General features: G+C 38.9%; 1 non-coding gene across 1 annotated transcript; it reads right to left on the bottom strand.

Moving 5' to 3' along the window:
- Positions 1 to 10513: 10513 nt before the first annotated feature.
- On the bottom strand, positions 10514 to 10620 carry LOC136154817 (U6 spliceosomal RNA). The gene has a single exon (XR_010660526.1). It is a non-coding gene; the product is annotated as a U6 spliceosomal RNA (small nuclear RNA).
- Positions 10621 to 20620: the final 10000 nt, after the last annotated feature.

Raw genomic sequence — 20620 nt, 5'->3', positions numbered from 1 at the left:
ATGAAGGCTATGGCAAATGAATATAACTTTATTACAAATGTGGTACAACTTAACTAAGGAAAAGTTGAGAGAAAAGGAACCGACTTATTTTACAAAACTGGTTTGCTTAGATATTGTTTAAAGATAATAAAAAATGGACCTGTACACACTGTACTCTTATTGGTACATATATTTCTTACGAGGGTATGAATCTGTAATTCTGAACCTACATTTCAACTATACTAGGGCAGAAAAAAATTAGCAAGTGGATTATAGATAATGACAGTCAGATTTCTCTACCAAAGAAAGAAGTTACAAATAAGCGCTGAAAGTGAATTGTTTTTTATCACTGCCACGACAAATTGCCACAAACTTAATGTTGTTGTTGTTCAGTCGCTAAGTCATATCCGACTCTTTGTGACCTCATGGACTGCAGCGCGCCAGGCTTCCCTGTCCTTCACCATCTCCCAGAGCTTGCTCAAACTCACGTCCATAGTCTTGGTAATACCATTCAACCATCTCCTCTTCTGTCGTCCCCTTCTCCTCCTGCCCTCAATCTTTCCCAGCATCAGGGGCTTTTCCAATGATTCGGTTCTTCACATCATATTACTGTTTGATAAACTGGCATCCTGACCTGGCTCTCAATGGGCTAAAATGAAGGAGTCTGGTGACTATAGGGGATAGTCTATTCCCTTGATTTTTCCTGCTTCTTGAGGCCACTCACATTCCTTGGCTCATGGAGCCTTTCCTCAATATTCAAATCTAGCAATGTTGCATCTCTCTCTGTCTTTCTTGAGTAGTCACATCTCTTTCTAACTCCCACTTTGGCCTCTCTTCCACTTTTAAGGACTCTTGTTTACATTGGGACCACCCAGATAACCCAGAATGATATTTTTGTTTTAAGATCAGTTGATTAGAAATCTACATTCCATATGCAATCTAATGTTCTGTGTTGTATAGGGAAACATATTCACAGGCTTCAGGGATTAGAATTTGTCCATTTTTGGAGGGGAGTGGCATTATTCTGCCCACCACAGGGGAGTAATGATAAAATGAACCCCATAGTGTTGAATATTGGTGCAAGCTCATGTTTATGTTCATATATACACAGACATAGAATAAAATATAGATATGGGTGTATATGCTTAGATTTCCTAGCTCTGTCCACTAAAAGCAATAATATCCCACTAGCAAAAAGCACACTTAGGCATAGATAGTGTTCTAAACACCATCCTTCAATAAAAGTAACCAAGTCTCTTTGAAGAAATGGGTGATTCTAGGACTGGGGCATGGAAAATACAAGGTGACCCTGGAGTATATTGTAGTGCCAAAAAACACTTTAGGGCCATGTCAAAGGGATACAGGACCCAACCTGAAAGAGTTCCCAGTGACTGAAGTTTGAGCAACAAACTAAATAATGATAGTATTGTATTTTAACTTAAAGAATAAGAGAGCCCATACTGGTATAAATACATAATTGAATAGTGGGGGAGGAAAGGGCAACTCTTTCTTACAGAAGAATTCCAATTAATAAACATAGAAGAAATGCAGGAAAAAGAAAATCACCTTAGAGTAGCACAATGCTTTTAGGCAAAATTCACTGATAAACGCCAAAATTAGTGAACAAAACTTTAAGGAGAAATGGGATATTCGCATCTCTCTCAAATATTATAACTTCCTGTGGTTAAGAAGCATTCCTAAGTTATTTGGTATTCCTCCCTCTAGGAGACAGAGTTTAATTATCCTCCACTTAAATATGGGTGTTACTTAGTGACTTGTTTATATTAGAAATACTATGAATTGAAACTGAGTATATGTATACGTAGTGAGTATTTATGTTACTGTGATGAGTACCTTCACAGTCTAAAACCTAGAAGACATCACTTTGACCAAGTGGCCAAGGTTAGCATCACCACTGGTAAATTCTGTGGATATATCATATCCTGTATCCTTTGACGTGCTGAGAAGGACACTGCCTCTGTGATATTCTTCCCCTTAACATATTACCCCAATGTAATCTCAAGAAAGCATCAGACAAAGCCAAATTGAGAGACCTTGTACAAAATAATTGATCAATGGTCTTCAAAAGTGACAAGGTTATGAAAAACAAGGAAAGATGAGAAACTGTTATAGATTGGAGAGAACTAAGAAACCATGACAAGTAAATAAAGCATGGCATCCTGCATTTGATCCTAGGACAGAAATATATTTTCAACTTTATTCAGAAAACTATGAAGATTTTTATAATAAAATTTTTGGTAGAAAACATAGTTATTAAATTAACAATTTCAATTGAACGGTATCCATAGAACATCAAGAAATAATAATGCTCAGTACAATCTAATAAAACAGAGTACGTTTTAGACATATTAATACTAGAACAGATTAAAATTAAAAATTAGCATCTAAAAATGGTCAAGATGGAATTAAGAAACCATATAAGTGATCAAATGTTAACTATCTGGATATCAAAGGTTTGAGTGTCTGGGTGACCGAAGGTGAAGGGGCTTGAAAGTAGCAGAAACTTAAATGACAGGCAAAGACATTATGGCCCCTGAACAACATTTGATTATTAGCAAACTGCTTTTATGTGTAGGCTAGTTGGCCTGTCTTGAGAAAAAAAATTACTTCACAGGACAAAAATAATGGGCAATATCAGTGAGACAGTGCTAAATTGGTCAAAGGTATTCAAGATGATAAAGTGAGCCTAGAGAAGCACATAAGGGAGCAAAAGCTGTAGTTAACTGGCTGATATCATTATCAGTTTCTCAACAATGTGTCTTAGAGTCCCAAGAGGGTCACCAGAACTTTGCAAAGACAAGGAATTCCAACCCATGGAGATTCCCACATTGGAAAACAAAAATTGCCAAATTTTCCTTTTTCTTTACTGGCCATTCTCTAGAGCATGGGTTTTTAACTAAAGGATTCCATCTATTAGAATATGTTTGGGAATTTGTAGAGGCATTTTGGTTATCACAATGGTTGGGAGATCTGACATTTAGTGGATAGAGGCCAGTGATGCTGGTTGTTCTGAAATAGATGGAATAATTGCATGTAAAGAAGAGTTATCCTGTATCCTACACAGTTTTCAAATATTCTGGTAAAGCCTAAATAGCATAACTGAGAAAAATTGTTTATAATTATCTGAATCTCGTCTTATCTCAACAATAGTTTTTATCCTATTTTCCTATATCTGTTTTTTTATGTTTTCTTTTCTTGTATATATAATAACTACCAACTCTTTTATTTTTCGTTAATATAAACTTACTCATTTTGAGTTGGTACAATCATGTATTTCATTATGTTGTTTGATATAGTCATGCCCTTGCATTTTTATATTGAAATAAATATCATTTTGTTGTAAATTGCTTTCCATGGATTTCTCATTTATATTTCAGTTAGGTCACTGTATTGATTTTTTGAAATTATGTACATAGGTAGGTTATATCATCTATGAACTTCATTTCGGGATAGTGAAGGGGGAGTCACAAAATATTTGTTATTAAGAGGGAGTATTATGTCTTATAGGAATGAGAACTACTGATCTAGTGCTAAGAATAAAAGATGAATACAGATAATAAGAAAGGCTTGAGGTTGTTGAAATTCATATTATTACCAAAGTGGGAGGTACCAATCATTGGTGTAAGTGAGCCACGGAAGCAGGAAGTTTCTGCATGAGAAGACTCATTACTAGTCTGCATCAGGCCTTTTTCATCAGCTTGTCATTTTGTCACCACAATGATCTTGTAAGGTAGGTACTACTGTTATTTCTATTCTTCAGATGAAGTGATTGGACCTCAGAGAGATGAGGGCAGTTGTCTAAGTTTTCTTAGTTACCGAGTGGCAGAATCTAGAGTAGAACTCAAGTCTGTCTGATACCAAAGACGCATGCTTTCTGTTATCCTACTCAGGTTATCCAAGAGCAAGCTGGGGAAGAAAGTGCTGGACATCCCCGTCCCCCTACAGGAAACAGCCTGTGAGTGTTCTTGAGTGGGGATCTTTCAGCAATTTTTGAGTAGAAAATAACAGAAACCTCTTTCTTTCAATGAAGCTCTAACTTAGTTGGCCGAGTAAGATGTACAGAAAGTACAAGGTTAAAGTGGAAGAAGGGGAGAAAATGGTAGAAACCAGGGAATAGCAAGGACAGTTTTGTGTGTGTGTGTGTGTGTGTGTGTGTCCCATTGTGTTCCATGTGTGTCTGAAGGAAACTTCAAAAGCTTCACTAAATGCCTACTATGTGCATGGCCAAAAGCAAGGAAAGAAATTTAAGACATAATGAAATGCTGGAACCAGAAATCAGTCTTTGAGGAGGTGGGAGGGAAAGGGGCCAGAGCACAGATGAAAGGACACACCTATTTTGACAGAAGCCAGAGACCCATGAGAAAATGGGATTGCAACATGAGAGAAATTTGGGAGGCAGAATGGAAGGGTCATCCACCAGCATTACTGTGTAAGGCCAGGATGAGGCCATTCATACCACTGAGCAAGAGTGAGAGGAGGGAGTGAGCTGAGAGGCCAAGAAGACAGGAAAGGTTTGGGACATGATGTGGGCATGAATAAACCCAAAGAATCAACAAGAAATGAATAAAAGATTGTGGAGCTGCCTGCAGGCTTCTGGTGAAGTTAAGCTGCAGGGATTTATGCATTTGTTGATTACCCACTTTGTGCGCTACCCATAGTAAATATTCAACCCCAGGCAGCTGCCTCTGCCACCTCCCCACTCTTGGCCCCCAAGCCAATGTTCTGTCTCATTTTTTCCTAAGATGTGAGCAATCTGAGCAACAAATTATGAAGACGGAGCATACACATATAGGGTTTGCTGTTATAATCAAAATTTACAGCAAAACTAATCTGACACATATTTAATGATATGCATAATTGTTATTGTGCTTGGTGGCAATTAGGCATAAATTGTAAACAGTTTGCATAAATGCCTGTAATTAGAATTACTTCCGCACAGTTAAATCAAATTCTTCGTTTCTTTTCTGAGTTTGTCAGCTCTTGTATATTCCTCATCTGCATCCACATCAGTGGGGCAGATACTGAGCTGTCGTTAATCATCACCTTCAAGCACTTGTTATCGTCAAAGGATAAAATCTGAGATCTGGTCCAACAGTGATCTCTGACTGCCGCACGTAGGGCCCTTTCAAGAGCCAGCCCTCTCCTGTGTGGTCCTTAGTCAACCTCAGACGGTGGTCTGTGGCCCCTCTCTAGGGATTTCAGGTGGAGCGGGAGGAGAGAACCCTGGCTAGTGATGGCAACATGGGGGAAGAAATGGATTCTGAATCTGATTATCTGGAACTCCAGGGACAAGTGCACCACAAGGAAAGGGGAAATCGTTAAATTCAGCACATACACACCCTCCTCTCTGCCCCCTATCCTATGAAATGACTAATGTGACCATCTTTGCAACTATCTTTAAGGGAATAGATTCATACTAAAAAGAAAACCCTGCTGCAGCCTAACTCTAGAAGCATCCCTCCTTCCATTCAATGAAGCTAACTCCTGAAATGCCTTTAAATTCCTGGTACATATTGCTTTTCCTTTGCCATTAAAAATTAATGGTTTTAAAAATTAATGGCTTTAAAAAAGCCAGCATATTGATGGGAATATGGGTTCATAGAGTAATAGTTAAAGTCAGATACACCAGGATGCTAGCAGTGAAATTTTGGTATTTACACTTTCTGAACCTCAAATTTCTCATTTGTAAAATGATGATTATAATAGTATCTATCCCATATTGTTGTGAAGATTTCTTGGGATCATGTATGTAAAATATTAGCACATTGACTAGAGCATAGTAAGATTTCTTTAACTATCAGCTGCATTTATTATTAAATGTATTGTTGCTTTTTCTATTACTGTGACTGCCCCTCCATGTGTTTACTTCTGTAGGAAGCAGAACTGCAGGAAATGAATGTATGAAATGCTAGTGGTGAAATCTGGATATTGAAGCCACAGATGACCTTAAATCAAAGAGAACAGCACAGATGGTTCAGACCCTCATCTATATTCCAATTTTGTTAGAGGGAGGTTGGTGCCGACCTGGTACACAGTGAAACCTGGCATTTAGAGGAGACCAAGTAAGACTAGATTAATATGGTACTTAGAAACTTCGTTTAATCACCAAAAATGTATTAACTGAACCTCCAGTGCCTTGCAGAAGTAATATAGATAAAATATTTTAGGAGGGGAGAGAACATGTGCAACAAGTATGACAAGGGTACTAATAAGAGTTGTATCCTCAACACAGTGGTAGCTCCCATGGTGGACAAAGTATACATCTTTGCTTACGAGGTTCAGGGAAGATTTTGAGGAAAAGGTCTTTCAAGTGAGTGTAGCAATGTACTAAATGATATGTGTTTAAAAATTCAGTGTTGTTCCAGAAATATTTTTCCATATAGCTGAATTTTCTGAGCCTACTTTTTGCTTCTTAAAATAGCATGGATTCCATAGCCACGATTGTAGTTACCACTGCTTCATAACAAACTACTCCACAAATTAGTGGAATAAAGCAACAACTGAATTATGTTAATGAATTCTGTGGGTCAGAAATTTGGAGGGATCACAGCAAGGATGGAGTGTCTCTGCCTCTAAAAGTCTGGGCCCTCAGCTTGAAAAATCTTTATGATTAGAGGAGGCCAGAGAGTTAGGAAGTAGGATCATCTCTAAGTATCTTCTCTCACATATCTGACAGCTGAGGTTGCTTGTCACTGTCACCCACTGTTAATGCTCCAGTCATGTTCCATTGATCCAAGCTTTCATGGGTCTTCCATATTCAAAAGAATGGACATAGATCCCACCTCTCAATGGAAGGAATGTCAAAGAACTGAAGATGTTTAATATACCCTATAGGCCTTGTATAGCTATCGCTTCTGTCTCCCCAGGGACTATCAACTAGAACACCTCTAAGGTGACTTCTCCATATGACTTAATCTTCTCAGCATGACGACCCCAAGAGAGTCAGACTTCTTACATGCTATCTAAGTGTACCAAAAGAAAGTTTACAGTGAACAAAGCAAAAGCTGAATCCCATTTCATGTCATAGCCTTGGAAGTCACTCCCTGTATTCTGGGTGTTACTATTATGCCCAGGGGCCTTTGTTATACACTATTGGTCCAGGATGTCACAAGCTGTTTGAGATTAAGAAGAGGACATCACTCCCATCTTTTGATGGCAGGAATATAAAAGAATGTGTGGATATGTTTCAAACCCCCCTTAGCTACTCACTTATCAAGACTACAACCTCTGAATACCTTACCCATTGACTATCCAAGGAGCGAGGATTCCAAAAGCCTTTGTTTCTATATTTATCAAATATGCATTGAGTGCTTACTATTGGCCAGGCACAGAGGTTCTGGGAGACAGGCATGAAAAACAGATATATACAAATGGCTAATCACAACGTTGCTAGGTGCTAAGGTAAATGATGAGATATTGAAATGAAGTTTAACCAGATGGGGGTGATGGTGCTGGCAGACAAGTTAATTTAAATGGAGTGGCCAGGCAATGTCTTATCTGATGTCAACTTATGGAGAGAACAGAGGATAAGAAGGAGCTGACTCAGTCAAGTTTTGAGGAAGAGCATTCAAAGCAAAGGAAATAGCATATATGAGCATTCTGAGGCAGAAAACTTTTTACAGATTCAAGAAACTGAAAGAGGATCTCATATGTGGCCAGAGAACATAGAATAATTGTGTGTGATTAAGCTGGGATTAAACTCTTAGCAGTACAATAGGTTCATTTTCCATTAGCCTATTATTATTATACATCTGCTTTGTGTCCCATCATATTAACTGTCATTGTCAGAAGGATTTTAGTAAGGTAAACACGGTAATTAAATAATATCAAAGGAAATATGGTTCTTGCAAAAAAAATAAGGTACATCCAGTCTGGTCTTATTGTTTGGGCTGCCATTAAAATCCAGCTGCTGGACAGCAGGACTCAAAGCTTCCAGAAGCTGCTTAATCAACTAATATATAACTTTCGTGCCCAGCTTGTATTTTGCTTGCCAAAGGTGATAGTAAGTTGAGGCCCTGGCAAAATTGAGAAGCCCCAGAGGCTTGTTCTCTAGCTCCTGCTTTCAGCTGTCAGACTACTGTATGATTATTTGGATACCTCCTTGGTCAATATTGGACTTCCCTGGAGGCTCAGTTGGTAAAGAATCTACCTGCAGTGCAGGAGACCCAGGTTCAATTCCTGGGTTGGGAGTATCCCCTGGAGAAGAGAATGGCAGTCCACTCCAGTATTCTTGCCTGGAAAATTTCATGGATGGAAGAGACTCGTGGGCTACAGTCCATGGGGTTGCAAAGAGTTGGATGTGACTGAGCAACTAACAGTTTCACTTTCACCAATATTTCTTTACTGTATCAAAGCAGGGAAGGGCCAAATGACATCCAATAACAATGATCATTATCAATATGATAACTACTAAAATAATAACACATATTGAGTATTTATGTGCCAAGGGTTTTACAAGTGTTATCTCTTTTAATCCTCATAATAGCTTACTGAGCTAAGGTAAATACTAGTATTTTCATTTTACACATGAGAGATTTGAAGATCAGGGAGTCTAATTTACTAGTCTAAGATCAAAGAGTCGAGACTCAGAAGCTAGTCTGAGTGGTGAACCCATTCTTGTAAGCATGATTGAATAGTGTGATTCTTTCAGATGGTGAAAAACACACATAAGCACCTGGGAATTTTGCACATGCAGTGCCCCTACAGCTGAATATTTACCTGAATTTTTCACTTTTATCCAGATGTTTGATTTCATGTAGGCTAAATTGAACTGTGGCTGGCTTGTTAAAAACTATCTATCCTTTCTTAAGGCAATACCTTCACACTCTAATTCAGGTTTTTCCTCAAAGGATTTCTTATTTGCATTCTGGTTTAAGAATCAAGTCCTTAAACTCACACAAACCACCATTTAGTGCTTCAGTTATCCTTGGAGAGCATGGCTTATAATCAGCCTCCTTAAGTACTTTGAATTAAGTAATATGCAGGGAACAGCTTGCCTTTAATAGATTTCCTTACCTGATCTCAATGGGGCCCTGTCTCAGGTATTAAAAGGAAGAAAACCAATTAGCTCTAATTGCTGCTCTCCACGGATGTGTTGCCTTCTCATTGGCAGATGGTCACTGGTGTTGCAGAGGAGGCAATGACAAATTTTCTAGGTGGAAATATCCCTCTCCCTCTTCTCGTCTTATTTCTCTCCCACCAATACATCCTACAATTCACATATCTATGATACCTGTGACTCCAGATTTAGGAATACGGGTATTAGAAATTGATGATCTTCTCGACAGAGGCTGGTTCCATTCTCAGAAAGTCAGGCATTTGATCTTCCCTTGGCTTGGTTTAGTTGAGGGTGAGAGCTGTATGTCTGGAACTGTGTAGGTAGTCTACTGGTTAGACTGGGAAGTTTTCATGTTAAATTCAGATGAACCTTACTCTTTTTGTGCTCACAAAGGTACTATATGCATAGTAGGTGTTTATATTTAAATTTATTTTGAATGACTGTGTTAAAGATATTAATTAATTAATCACACTGTCTTCCCATAGCCTTCAAGGCTGTTCTGCCCAAGGGATTCTCTAGGCAAGAATACTGGAGTGGGTAGCCATTCCCTTCTCCAGGGGCTCTTCCCAACCCAGGGATTGAACCTGGGTCTCCTGCACTGCAGGCAGATTCTTTACCATCTGAGACACCAGGGAAGCCCACTGGTTAATTAATTATATTGTCTTTCTAAGAATTCAAGGCAATGCTTGCCTGTGACACTAAGAAAAAATGTTCAAGATTTCCCAGTCCTCACTGCAAACTCTATTGTCAAATTTGCACCAAGGCAAATTTCAGACTTTTAGAACTGGAAAAATAGCAGCATTATATAACAGAAGAACAGTTGGCTAGATGTCAGCTGTGTGACCCATTCCCTAACTAACTGTGTGACTTTACCCAAGTCATTTAATAATTGTATTTATTTTTAAATGTTTATTTGAATGCCTGTTCTTTGTTTAGTCCCCATTCTAAGTGGTGGAAAGAGCTAGAGCTGAAAGTGGAGGTAGAGACAGAAAGGAATAAGACATGTTCTTTGTCTTAAAGAATTAATTTTTTTTTTACTTTTACTTTTATTATTATTATTATTTTTAAAATTTTTTTTATTAGTTGGAGGCTAATTACTTCACAACATTTCAGTGGGTTTTGTCATACATTGACATGAATCAGCCATAGAGTTACACGTATTCCCCACCCCGATCCCCCTTCCCACCTCCCTCTCCACCCGACTCCTCTGGGTCCTCCCAGTGCACCAGGCCCGAGCACTCGTCTCATGCATCCCACCTGGGCTGGTGATCTGTTTCACCATAGATAATATACATGCTGTTCTTTCAAAACATCCCACCCTCACCTTCTCCCACAGAGTTCAAAAGTCTGTTCTGTACTTCTGTGTCTCTTTTTCTTTTTTGCATATAGGGTTATCGTTACCATCTTTCTAAATTCCATATATATGTGTTAGTATGCTGTAATGTTCTTTATCTTAAAAATATGGAACGCTTCACGAATTTGCGTGTCATCCTTGCGCAGGGGCCATGCTAATCTTCTCTGTATCGTTCCAATTTTAGTATATGTGCTGCCGAAGTGAGCACAAGAATTAATTATTAAGTGGAGAAACAGAAATGTACATAAAATATTACTGTATTACCTGGTCAATGTAAAATAGAAATATATGCAAAGTGCTTTAGTAGCCTAGGAAAAATGAAGGCCTGCCTTTAGAGAGGTTGGTGAAAAATTAGGTAATGCTTCATGGAATTTGTGACTCTTTGACATTTAATATTTGAGTTGAACCTTGAAGTATGAAAACTAGTTAACTAAGGAGAGGCGAGGCAGAGACAAACGTGGAAACAATGTATGCCAAGTCATGGAGTCATAAATTGTGTGAGATCTTTATTCCGATCTTCATTGGAAATCCTTGTGTCAGAAGTTGATTAAACACAGAAGGGATGTGAACAAATTTCCATTATAAGGAAGAGAACCTTGGTAATAGTGCAAGGAAGAGCCTAGGAAGTCATTCTCACTTCATGCCCAGTCCCTGACCAGCTTTTAATGTTGCACTGCTACGGCCGCCTAAGAAGAACATCAGATACACAGCTCATATTTCCCCCCTTGGGTTTTCCGTTCTAGAAATGGTAATGCATCAAGTTATTAGAAATTGCTATGCTACCTGGGTGTTGAGTTCCCCTATCCTGGATAATAGTAGCAATTTTTAAATTAAATATCTATACTGTGCACATTTTTGGTATTTAGGGTGCTGTGAGGGAGATACAAAAGTAATGACAAGGTGCCTACCTGTAGAGAGATTATAACTGACCTGTGAGAGAAGAGAAGCCTTCAAAGTGTCTAGAAGTACTTCATGCTGAACAATTTTGCCATTTGTATAATTCACAAGGATTTGTTAAATTTGGTGAATTTTCCAAAGGTAATTTCTTCACAAGATTCTTACCTCAAAAGCTACATTTCCCCTGCATTTTTCTACCAAAGAGCAATTGATATCACCAAATTCATACGCATCTTTCTAGAACAGTCTATGCATCCACAACTAAGTATACATATTCTTTCTTTGCCTTCTATTACACAAATGATGTCATACTATACACATTGCGTTTTGTAGCTTGTTTTTGTCCACATAATAGATCTTGGAGCTCTTTCCATAACAGCACATGTAGAACTGATTCATTCTTTCATGTTGTTTTTGTTTGTTTATGAGTGTATTGTATGACATTGTTTGGATGTGGTTTAATTTATTGAACCAGTAAGATTGATTTTAATCTTTTGTTCTAATAAATGATACTGAAATGAAAACTAAAACCAGTTTTAATCCCACTACATTTTTATCTCATGCATTTTAATCCAGACTTTAGATAGGAAAAGGAGACACACTGGGATTTTTATTGTATTATATTAGTTCCCTCCTTCTTCTCATCTAACATCTAACTCATGCTCCTTCAAGAAAAGTCATCTGCAGTAATATCTTCCATAGTCCAAGACAGCCATTTTGGACACTTTAGGATTCTGGGCTACCCTCAGTTAGTGGAAAGATCAAGGACTTGGTGCTAAACAAACCTTGGGCTCAAATGCATATTTTGTTTGCATTACTGTCTGGATGGACAGTCTTAAGCAGGTGAATTAAGCTCTAGGACCCAGCTGTGATATACGTAAAGTAGGGATAATAACAATATCTACCTTACTATGTTGCCATGAGGGTTTAGTACAACAATCCTTGCAAAGAATAGTATAGTGCCCAGTACCTACAAATTATTTAACAAAAGAAAGTTTCATACCCTTCCTGTTCATTAATGTGGAGAAAGTTCATGGGGCAAAGGAAAATTCACCAATTTCACATTAACTATTCTTGACCCTGTAGAAAGATTTTCACTTTGTTGTTATTCTTAGAAAGTGCCAAGAGCTACTAGAAAAATAAACCTTTCTTTTCACAAGTCATTATACCAATTTTCTCAGAGCTACTTTTACATCCTTGTTCATTAGGGTGTAAATATTAGGGTTGAGGGCAGGTAAGCACTGTATACAAAAGGGAAAGCGACTTCAATAAGTTTTCATTCTGAGGCCCTGATGGGAATCCACAGACAACGCCCAGAGACCCATAATACAGACTGTCAGATGTGAGGAACAGGTAGAGAAGGCTCTCTGTTTTCTTGTGACAGAAGGAATCCTCATACTGGTGGAGATGTTGTGAGTATAGGAAGCCAGAGTTAGCAGAAAGGGGCCAAGAGCAAATAAAGAGGTGCGTATAAAAGAGGTCATCTCAGCTATTTGGTATCAGTGCAGCCCAGTTCCATGATGGACTTCAGATCACAGAAGAAGTGGTCAATCTCATTGGCAGCACAGAATGTTAACTGAGAAATGAGGATCATGAGAAGGATGGGTGCCAGAAACCCATCCACCCAAGAGGCAACAGCTAGCTGTAAGCAACCCTAGTGGTCCATGAGGCTGGAATAATGCAATGGGTTGCAGATGGCTATGAAATTATCATAAGACGTTACAGCCAGTAAGAAGCATTCCGTAGCTACCAGAGCAGCAAAATAAATAAATAAATAAATAAAACTGGCAAGCACAATCAGGGAAGGAAAGAGGCACATGATTTGACAGCAATGTCCTCAGCATCATGGGCTCAATGGTAGCGGTGTAGCCAATCTCCAGGAAGGAGAAGTGGCCAAGAAAGAAATACATAGGAGAACGAAGAGTGCGATCAGCCAAAACCACAGTTAGGATTACAATATTGCCCATGAGAGTCAGCACATAGATAACCAAAAATACCCCAAAGAGAAGATACTGAATGCCATGGAGATTCCCAAAACCCAAAAGGATAAATGCAGAAATTTGAGTCATATTTTCTTCTTCAGTGCTAGCCATGACTTGGATCTAAAAGAAAGAAAGAAAGAAACAACGACCATTGATCAAATTCTATTTTTAGAAAAAAATCAAACTGCTTAAAGGCATCATACATATCAAGCATAATTGGCTTCTTCCTGGATATTCAAGATTTTTTAATAAATTTCACCACAATCCCAGAGGCCATTTGGAAAGTTAATCTATGACTTCAATTATCCCTTCATACCCTCCATATATAGAATGTATGGGCACTTGAAACTATGATTATGACACATGAATATGCACATTTATTTTTAACAGATAGAGGAAAAATGTTCAATCCTTGAAGAGTTTACTCTGGTTGTTTCTATTGCTGCTAGAGGTGTTACCATCAGTAATGAATAGTATGAATGACTTACCTGTAAATTGTATAAAGTCTGATCAAATTTTTTTCCTGTTTTAGACATTCTATTCCAATTAAATTATGTGAAATGCATTTCAAATGTGGAATGATAATTCTTAAAACTTATTTGATAGTAAGTTCTTTAAACATGAGTAGAGGAGGTATAATGAAGTGAGGGTGTATTAGTGATGATAGGCATTGTTGTTGTTTAGTTGCTAAGTTTTGTCCAACTCTTTTGTGACCCCATAGACTGTAGCCCGCCAGGCTCCTCTGTCTATGGGATTTCCCAGGCAAGAATATCAGAGTGGGTTCCTTCTCCAGGGGATCTTTCTAACCCAGGGATAGAACCCGTGTCTTCTGCATTGTGGGTAGATTCTTTACCGGGGAAGCCCAATAATAGGGGTATGATATGGTATAATAGAATCATACCTGAATTCAAATTCCAGCTCTGCCACTGAATGATGTGTACCTTTGAATAAGTCACATCACTTATCTGGCAGTTCCCTCATCTACAGAACAGAATATGAATTCTGTGTAACATGATTTCCACAATCACTGGTCCATATTAGGCATCCAATACATTCATTCATTCATTCAACAACACTTATTGAGTACCTACTATATGCCAAACTCTTTGAAAGCTGCTTAGATTAAAATGGTGAAAAAGTCAAGAATTTTTTTAGCAAGTCAAGAGTACTCCTGGGTTTCTGGTTTGAGCAACTGGTTGCATTTATTTTAACAGTGATAATATAGAGAGAAGTTTAGGGAAAAGACAGTTCAGTTTGGAGGTATTAAGCTTATGATGTTTGTTTATGAGAATTCTGAATGGAAAGGAGAAGAAGGCAGTTGTATTTAAGAATATGGAGCCCACATGAGATGGCCGGAGTAAAATATAGATTTAGGAATCATCAGAATATAGATAATACTCAAAGCCATGAAAATGAACAAGAGGACCTGCAGAGAGATTATAGATGCACAAGAATGTGCTACCTTGAGCTTTAAGATCCTCTTTCTCTTAGGTCTGTCAGGAGGAAAAATAAGAATAAGAGACTGGAGAGGAGAAGTCAGTGAGATGGAATGTAAACCGGGACGAAATACAATAACAGAAGCCGTGTTTCAAAAAAGTTATTGATTGTGTTAAAAGCTGGTATGGGGTTAAGATGAAGACGCAGAATAGTCTCTTATGTTTGGTTACATGGATAATAGATTCAGTAAAGTGGTGGAGACTGAAGGGGAACAGAGAAATTGAGTGGTAACTCTGGAGAGATAAGCATTGACTTTCTCTTTCTCATGCTGGTGAGAATGATCCAGCATAGACGGGTTATTGATGATACGTAGGTAAATGAGGAGGTAATTTTAAGAATGAAATCTCTTATAAAGTGAGAGCAGATGGGAAACAGAGTGCAAGTGGAGGGTTTAAACTTTGGTAAGGGCATGGAAACTTCATCTTTTTAGAGGAAGGCTAGAGTAAATAGATATAATTAAATTGCAACATTTAATCTTAGGAAGATGATGGAGTCCGCCTCTAGTGGTTTCTGTTTTCTCAGTGAAGTAGAAGATGTTATCATGTAAAAGTGAGGATAAAGGAAGACATATGGGAGGTTTGAGGGCAGAGGAAAAACTGTAAAATAGTCATATTTACAAATGAAAATGCTATCCTTCTAGAACAAACACTAAAATTTCCAGGCAGTATTGAGTGGCAATTTAATCTTTGAGAGCACACGTTTAAGGTGTAACTGCACTGCTATTTTTTTGGAAATGAAAAGAGATAATTCTGTTGTTTTTGAGATTGCATCCAAGTACTGCATTTCGGACTCTTTTGTTGACCGTGATGGCTACTCCATTTCTTCTAAGGAATTCCTGCCCACAGTAGTAGATATAATGGTCATCTGAGTTAAATTCACCCATTCCAGTCCATTTTAGTTTGCTGATTCCTAGAATGTCGACGTTCACCCTTGCCATCTCCCATTTGACCACTTCCAATTTGCCTTGATTCATGGACGTAACATTCCAGGCTCCTATGCAATATTGCTCTTTAGAGCATCAGACCTTGCTTCCATTACCAGTCACATCCACCACTGGGTATTGTTTTTGCTTTGGCTGCATCCCTTCATTCTTCCTGGAGTAATTTCTCCACTGATCTCCAGTAGCATATTGGGCACCTACTGACCTGGGGAGTTCCTCTTTCAGTATCCTATCATTTTGCCTTTTTGTAATGTTCATGGGGTTCTCAAGGCAAGAATACTGAAGAGGTTTGCAGTTCCCTTTTCCAGTGGACCACATTCTGTCAGACCTCTCCACCATGACCCGTCCATCTTGGGTGGCCCCACATGGCATGGCTTAGTTTCATTGAGTTAGACAAGGCTGTGGTCCATGTGATCAGACTGGCTAGTTTTCTACTATTATGGTTTCAGTGTATCTGTCCTCTGATGCCCTCTTGCAACACCTACCATCTTACTTGGGTTTCTCTTAACCTTGGACAGTAATCCAAGCTTATGCCCCAACCAGTAACACTGAAGAAGCTAAAGTTGAACGGTTCTATGAAGACCTACAAGTCTTTTTAGAACTAACACCCAAAAAACATGTCCTTTTCATTATAGGGGACTGGAATGCAAAAGTAGGAAGTCAAGAAACACCTGGAGTAACAGGCAAATTTGACTTTGGAGTATGGAATGAAGCAGGGCAAAGACTAATAGAGTTTTGCCAAGAGAACGCACTTGTCATGGCAAACACCATTTTCCAACAACACAAGAGAAGATTCTACACATGGACATCACCAGATGGTCAACATTGAAATCAGATTGATTATATTCCTTGCAACCAAAGATGGAGAAGCTCTATACAGTCAGCAAAAACAAGACCGGGAGCTGACTGTGGCTCAGATCATGAACTCCTTATTGCCAAATTCAGATTTAATTGAAGAAAGTAGGGAAAACCACTAGACCATTCAGGTATGACCTAAAAGAAATTCCTTATGATAATACAGTGGAAGTAAGAAATAGATTTAAGGGACTAGATCTGATAGACAGAGTGCCTGATGAACTATGGACGGAGGTTCATAACATTGTACAGGAGACAGGGATCAAGATCATCCCCATGGAAAAGAAGTGCAAAAAAGCAAAATGGCTATCTGAGGAGGCCTTACAAATAGCTGTGAAAAGAAGAGAAGTGAAAAGCAAAGGAGAAAAGGAAAGATATTCCCATTTGAATGCAGAGTTCCAAAGAATAGCAAGGAGAGATAAGAAAGCCTTCTTCAGTGGTCAATGCAAAGTAATAGAAGAAAACAACAGAATGGGAAAGACTAGAGATCTCTTCAAGAAAATTAGAGATACCAAGGGAGCATTTCATGCAAAGATGGGTTTGATAAAGTACAGAAATGTTATGAACCTAACAGAAGCAGAAGATATTAAGAAGAGGTGGCAAGAATACACAGAAGAACTGTACAAAAAAGATCTTCATGACCCAGATAATCAAGATGGTGTGATCATTCACCTAGAGTCAGACATCCTGGAATGTGAAGTCAAGTGGGCCTTAGAAAGCATCACTACGGACAAAGCTAGTGGAGGTGATGGAATTCCAGTTGAGCTATTTCAAATCCTAAAGATGTTGTTGTGAAAGTGCTGCACTCAATATGCCAGCGAATTTGGAAAACTCAGCAATGGCCACAGGACTGGAAAAGGTCAGTTTTCATCCCAATCCAAAGAAAGGCAATCCCAAAGAATAGTCAAACTACCACACAATTGCACTCATCTCACACGCTAGTAGAGTAATGCATAAAATTCTCCAAGGCAGGCTTCAGCAATATGTGAACCATGAACTTCCAGATGTTCAAGTTGGTTTTAGAAAAGACAGAGGAACCAGAGATCAAATTGCCAACATCTGCTGGATCATCAAAAAAGCAAGAGAGTTCCAGAAAAACATCTACTTCTGCTTTATTGACTTTGCCAAAGCCTTTGACCGTGTGGATCACAAAAAACTGTAGAAAATTCTGTAAGAGATGTGAATACCAGACCACCTGACCTGCCTCTGGAGAAACCTATATGCAGGTCAAGAAGCAACAGTTAGAACTGGACATGGAACAACCGACTGGTTCCAAATAGGAAAAGGAGTATGTCAAGGCTGTATATTGTCACCCTGCTTATTTAACTTCTATGCAGAGAACATCATGAGAAATGCTGGACTGGAAGAAGCACAAGCTGCAATCAAGATTGTCGGGAGAAATATCAATAACCTCAGATATGCAGATGACACCACCCTTATGGCAGAAAGTGAAGAAGAACTACAGAGTCTCTTGATGAAAATGAAAGAGGAGAGGGGAAAAGTTGGCTTAAAGCTCAACATTCAGAAAACTAAGATCATGGCATTCGGTCCCATCACTTCATGGCAAATAGATGGGGAAACAGTGAACACAGTGGCTGACTTTATTCTTCTGGGCTCCAAAAACACTTCAGATGGTAATTAAAAGATGAAATTAAATTTCATGAAATTAAATTCCATGAAATTAAAAGATGCTTACTCCTTGGAAGGAAGGTTTTGACCAACCTAGACAGCATATTAAAAAGCAGACATTGCCAACAAAGATCCGTCTAGTCAAGGCTATGGTTTTTCCAGTGGTCATGTATGGATGTGAGAGTTGGACTGTGAAGAAAGCTGAGTGCTGAAGAATTGATGCTTTTGAACTGTGGTGTTGGAGAAGACTCTTGAGAGTCCCTTGGACTGCAAGGAGATCCAACCAGTCCATGCTAAAGGAGATCAGTGTTGGGTGTTCATTGGAAGGACTGATACTGAAGCTGAAACTCCAATACTTTGGCCACCTCATGAGAAGAGTTGACTCATTGGAAAAGACTCTGATGCTGGGAGGGATTGGGGGCAGGAGGAGAAGGGGACGACAGAGGATGAGATGGGAAGGCTTTTTTACTAAGACTGTTGGTGAAATAAAGGAGAGGGAGAGAGAGCCAAAAAAAAAAAAAAGTAGAGGTAACAGAGAGAGAGAATTGAGAGAAGATACTCTTCTTTATTCCTGATTTTGCTTGTTAATGAGGGAGAAACTTGATCAAGAGTCTAAGTCCAGAGAGAAGTAAATACGAAAGACATGAAAAGGAATGACTGATGGAGTAAGGAGGGTCTCAGAGGAGGCTAGAAGGGATGACATGGGGAAATATGGGCTTCCCAGGTGTTTCAGTGGTAAAGAATCTGCCTGCCAAAGCAGGAGACTTGGGAGATGCAGGTTCGATCCTCAGATCAGGAAGATCCCCTGGAGGAAGATACGGCAACCCATTCTAGTATTCTTGCCTGAAAAAATCCCATGGACAGAGGAGACTTACAGGCTACAGTTCATGGGGTTGCAAAGAGTCAGACACGACTGAACGACAGACTGAGGACTGATGGGCAAATACACAAGAAGAGGCATTATCTTCAGACAAGAAAGAATGATCATCTTTTACAAGAGGAGAAGGGGATGACAATGGGTGTGGATGGGGATTATCAAGATAATTACCTCATCTTTTTCCTTCCACTTGAGTTTGGAAAGTTAAGCCATCCCTAGATGGCTATGATGAGCCCATGATAGAGATGTTCACTTTGCTTCCTCAGAGCCTGTCTTTTCCATCTGCATGTGTGGAGCCCAAAATACTTAGTAGAAACCAGAGAAGATTGCTAAGACAGGTAGGTGGTTTGATATACCACTATTGTGTTGCTTGACCAAGAGTAGATCCAGTAACATCATAACAGATGTTAATATATGTCCTTTAAAAAGATCCAACAGGACCTTAAGAATCATAGCTTTACAACCTTTCCTTTTATATCTGCAGAATTATATTTTTCTCCCTAACTTCCCTGGAGCCCACTAAGCTTCAAAAAGTAAGAACTAGGAGTGCTTCACCTGAAAGGCTTTTTCAGTTTTCAGGTGGTTGTGACCAAAGCATGTTTAGCTCCTGCAGTGACCTCCTTTGGGCTTAGAAAGAGCACAGTGCTTGCCTTGTTTAAAACACACTCCTACAACCTTCTGCAAGCAGGGACTGATAGATACAGTTCAAATAAGAAAACCAATTATCTTTAAGTTGGGCTCCCAGGAGAGCTTTGCTTTTTAATTGAGAGATCAATGTTAGATTCTTATGACATCCTGAACTTCCATTCAGTAACTGCTGACTAATAGTGTGAAACTGGAAGTTGGAGTATCTGACATGTCACATAGGTCAGAGCCATGATCCATTTAGGCCAGCCCCCAGAGGCTGCTTAAAGCACCAAGCAATAGCTTGGAGAAGATACAGTATGAAAAAGGAATGAAACTCGTGACAGAAAATCTAGGTTCTAGACTTTCATCTCCTGCTGCATGCGGAATCTGGTGTGTCATTTATCTTTACTAAATCCCAAAGTGTTCTATTTTGAATGGGAATGATAATCTCTGCCCTGCTGACCTCACAGGGTTTCTGTGGAACTCAAATGAGGTACAGGAAACACTTTATCAACTAGAAATCCATATGTTGTATAGTAATATCATGTTTGAGGGATGTGTTAATGTTATTGCTAATAGTAGAAGTTAAGGATAGCTTTGTCTTTAACTTCAAAGATACCTGAACTCCTGAAACTGGAAGTAAAACTCTTACTTGTTTTACATCATTAAATGCAGCCTGAAAACAGTATAATTCCCTTTGCCCAAAGCCTTCAGTCAACTTTAAGTGAATTCTACATTCTAATTAAAAGCACAGCAGTTAGATTTCAGTTTTTATAATCAAAGGTCCTCTTACACAAGCTGTCAGGAGTAGTTTTTAAAACCTTGTCATGTTTTCATCCTTGGTGGATTGATTGCATCTGACCTCCTTGTAAGATTTTTCAGTGCAGGTTTATATGCTTTCCAG

The sequence above is a fragment of the Muntiacus reevesi genome, chromosome X, assembly GCF_963930625.1.
Source record: "Muntiacus reevesi chromosome X, mMunRee1.1, whole genome shotgun sequence".
Classification (NCBI taxonomy): Eukaryota; Metazoa; Chordata; class Mammalia; order Artiodactyla; family Cervidae; genus Muntiacus; species Muntiacus reevesi.
This window is presented reverse-complemented; position numbering and strand designations above follow the sequence as displayed.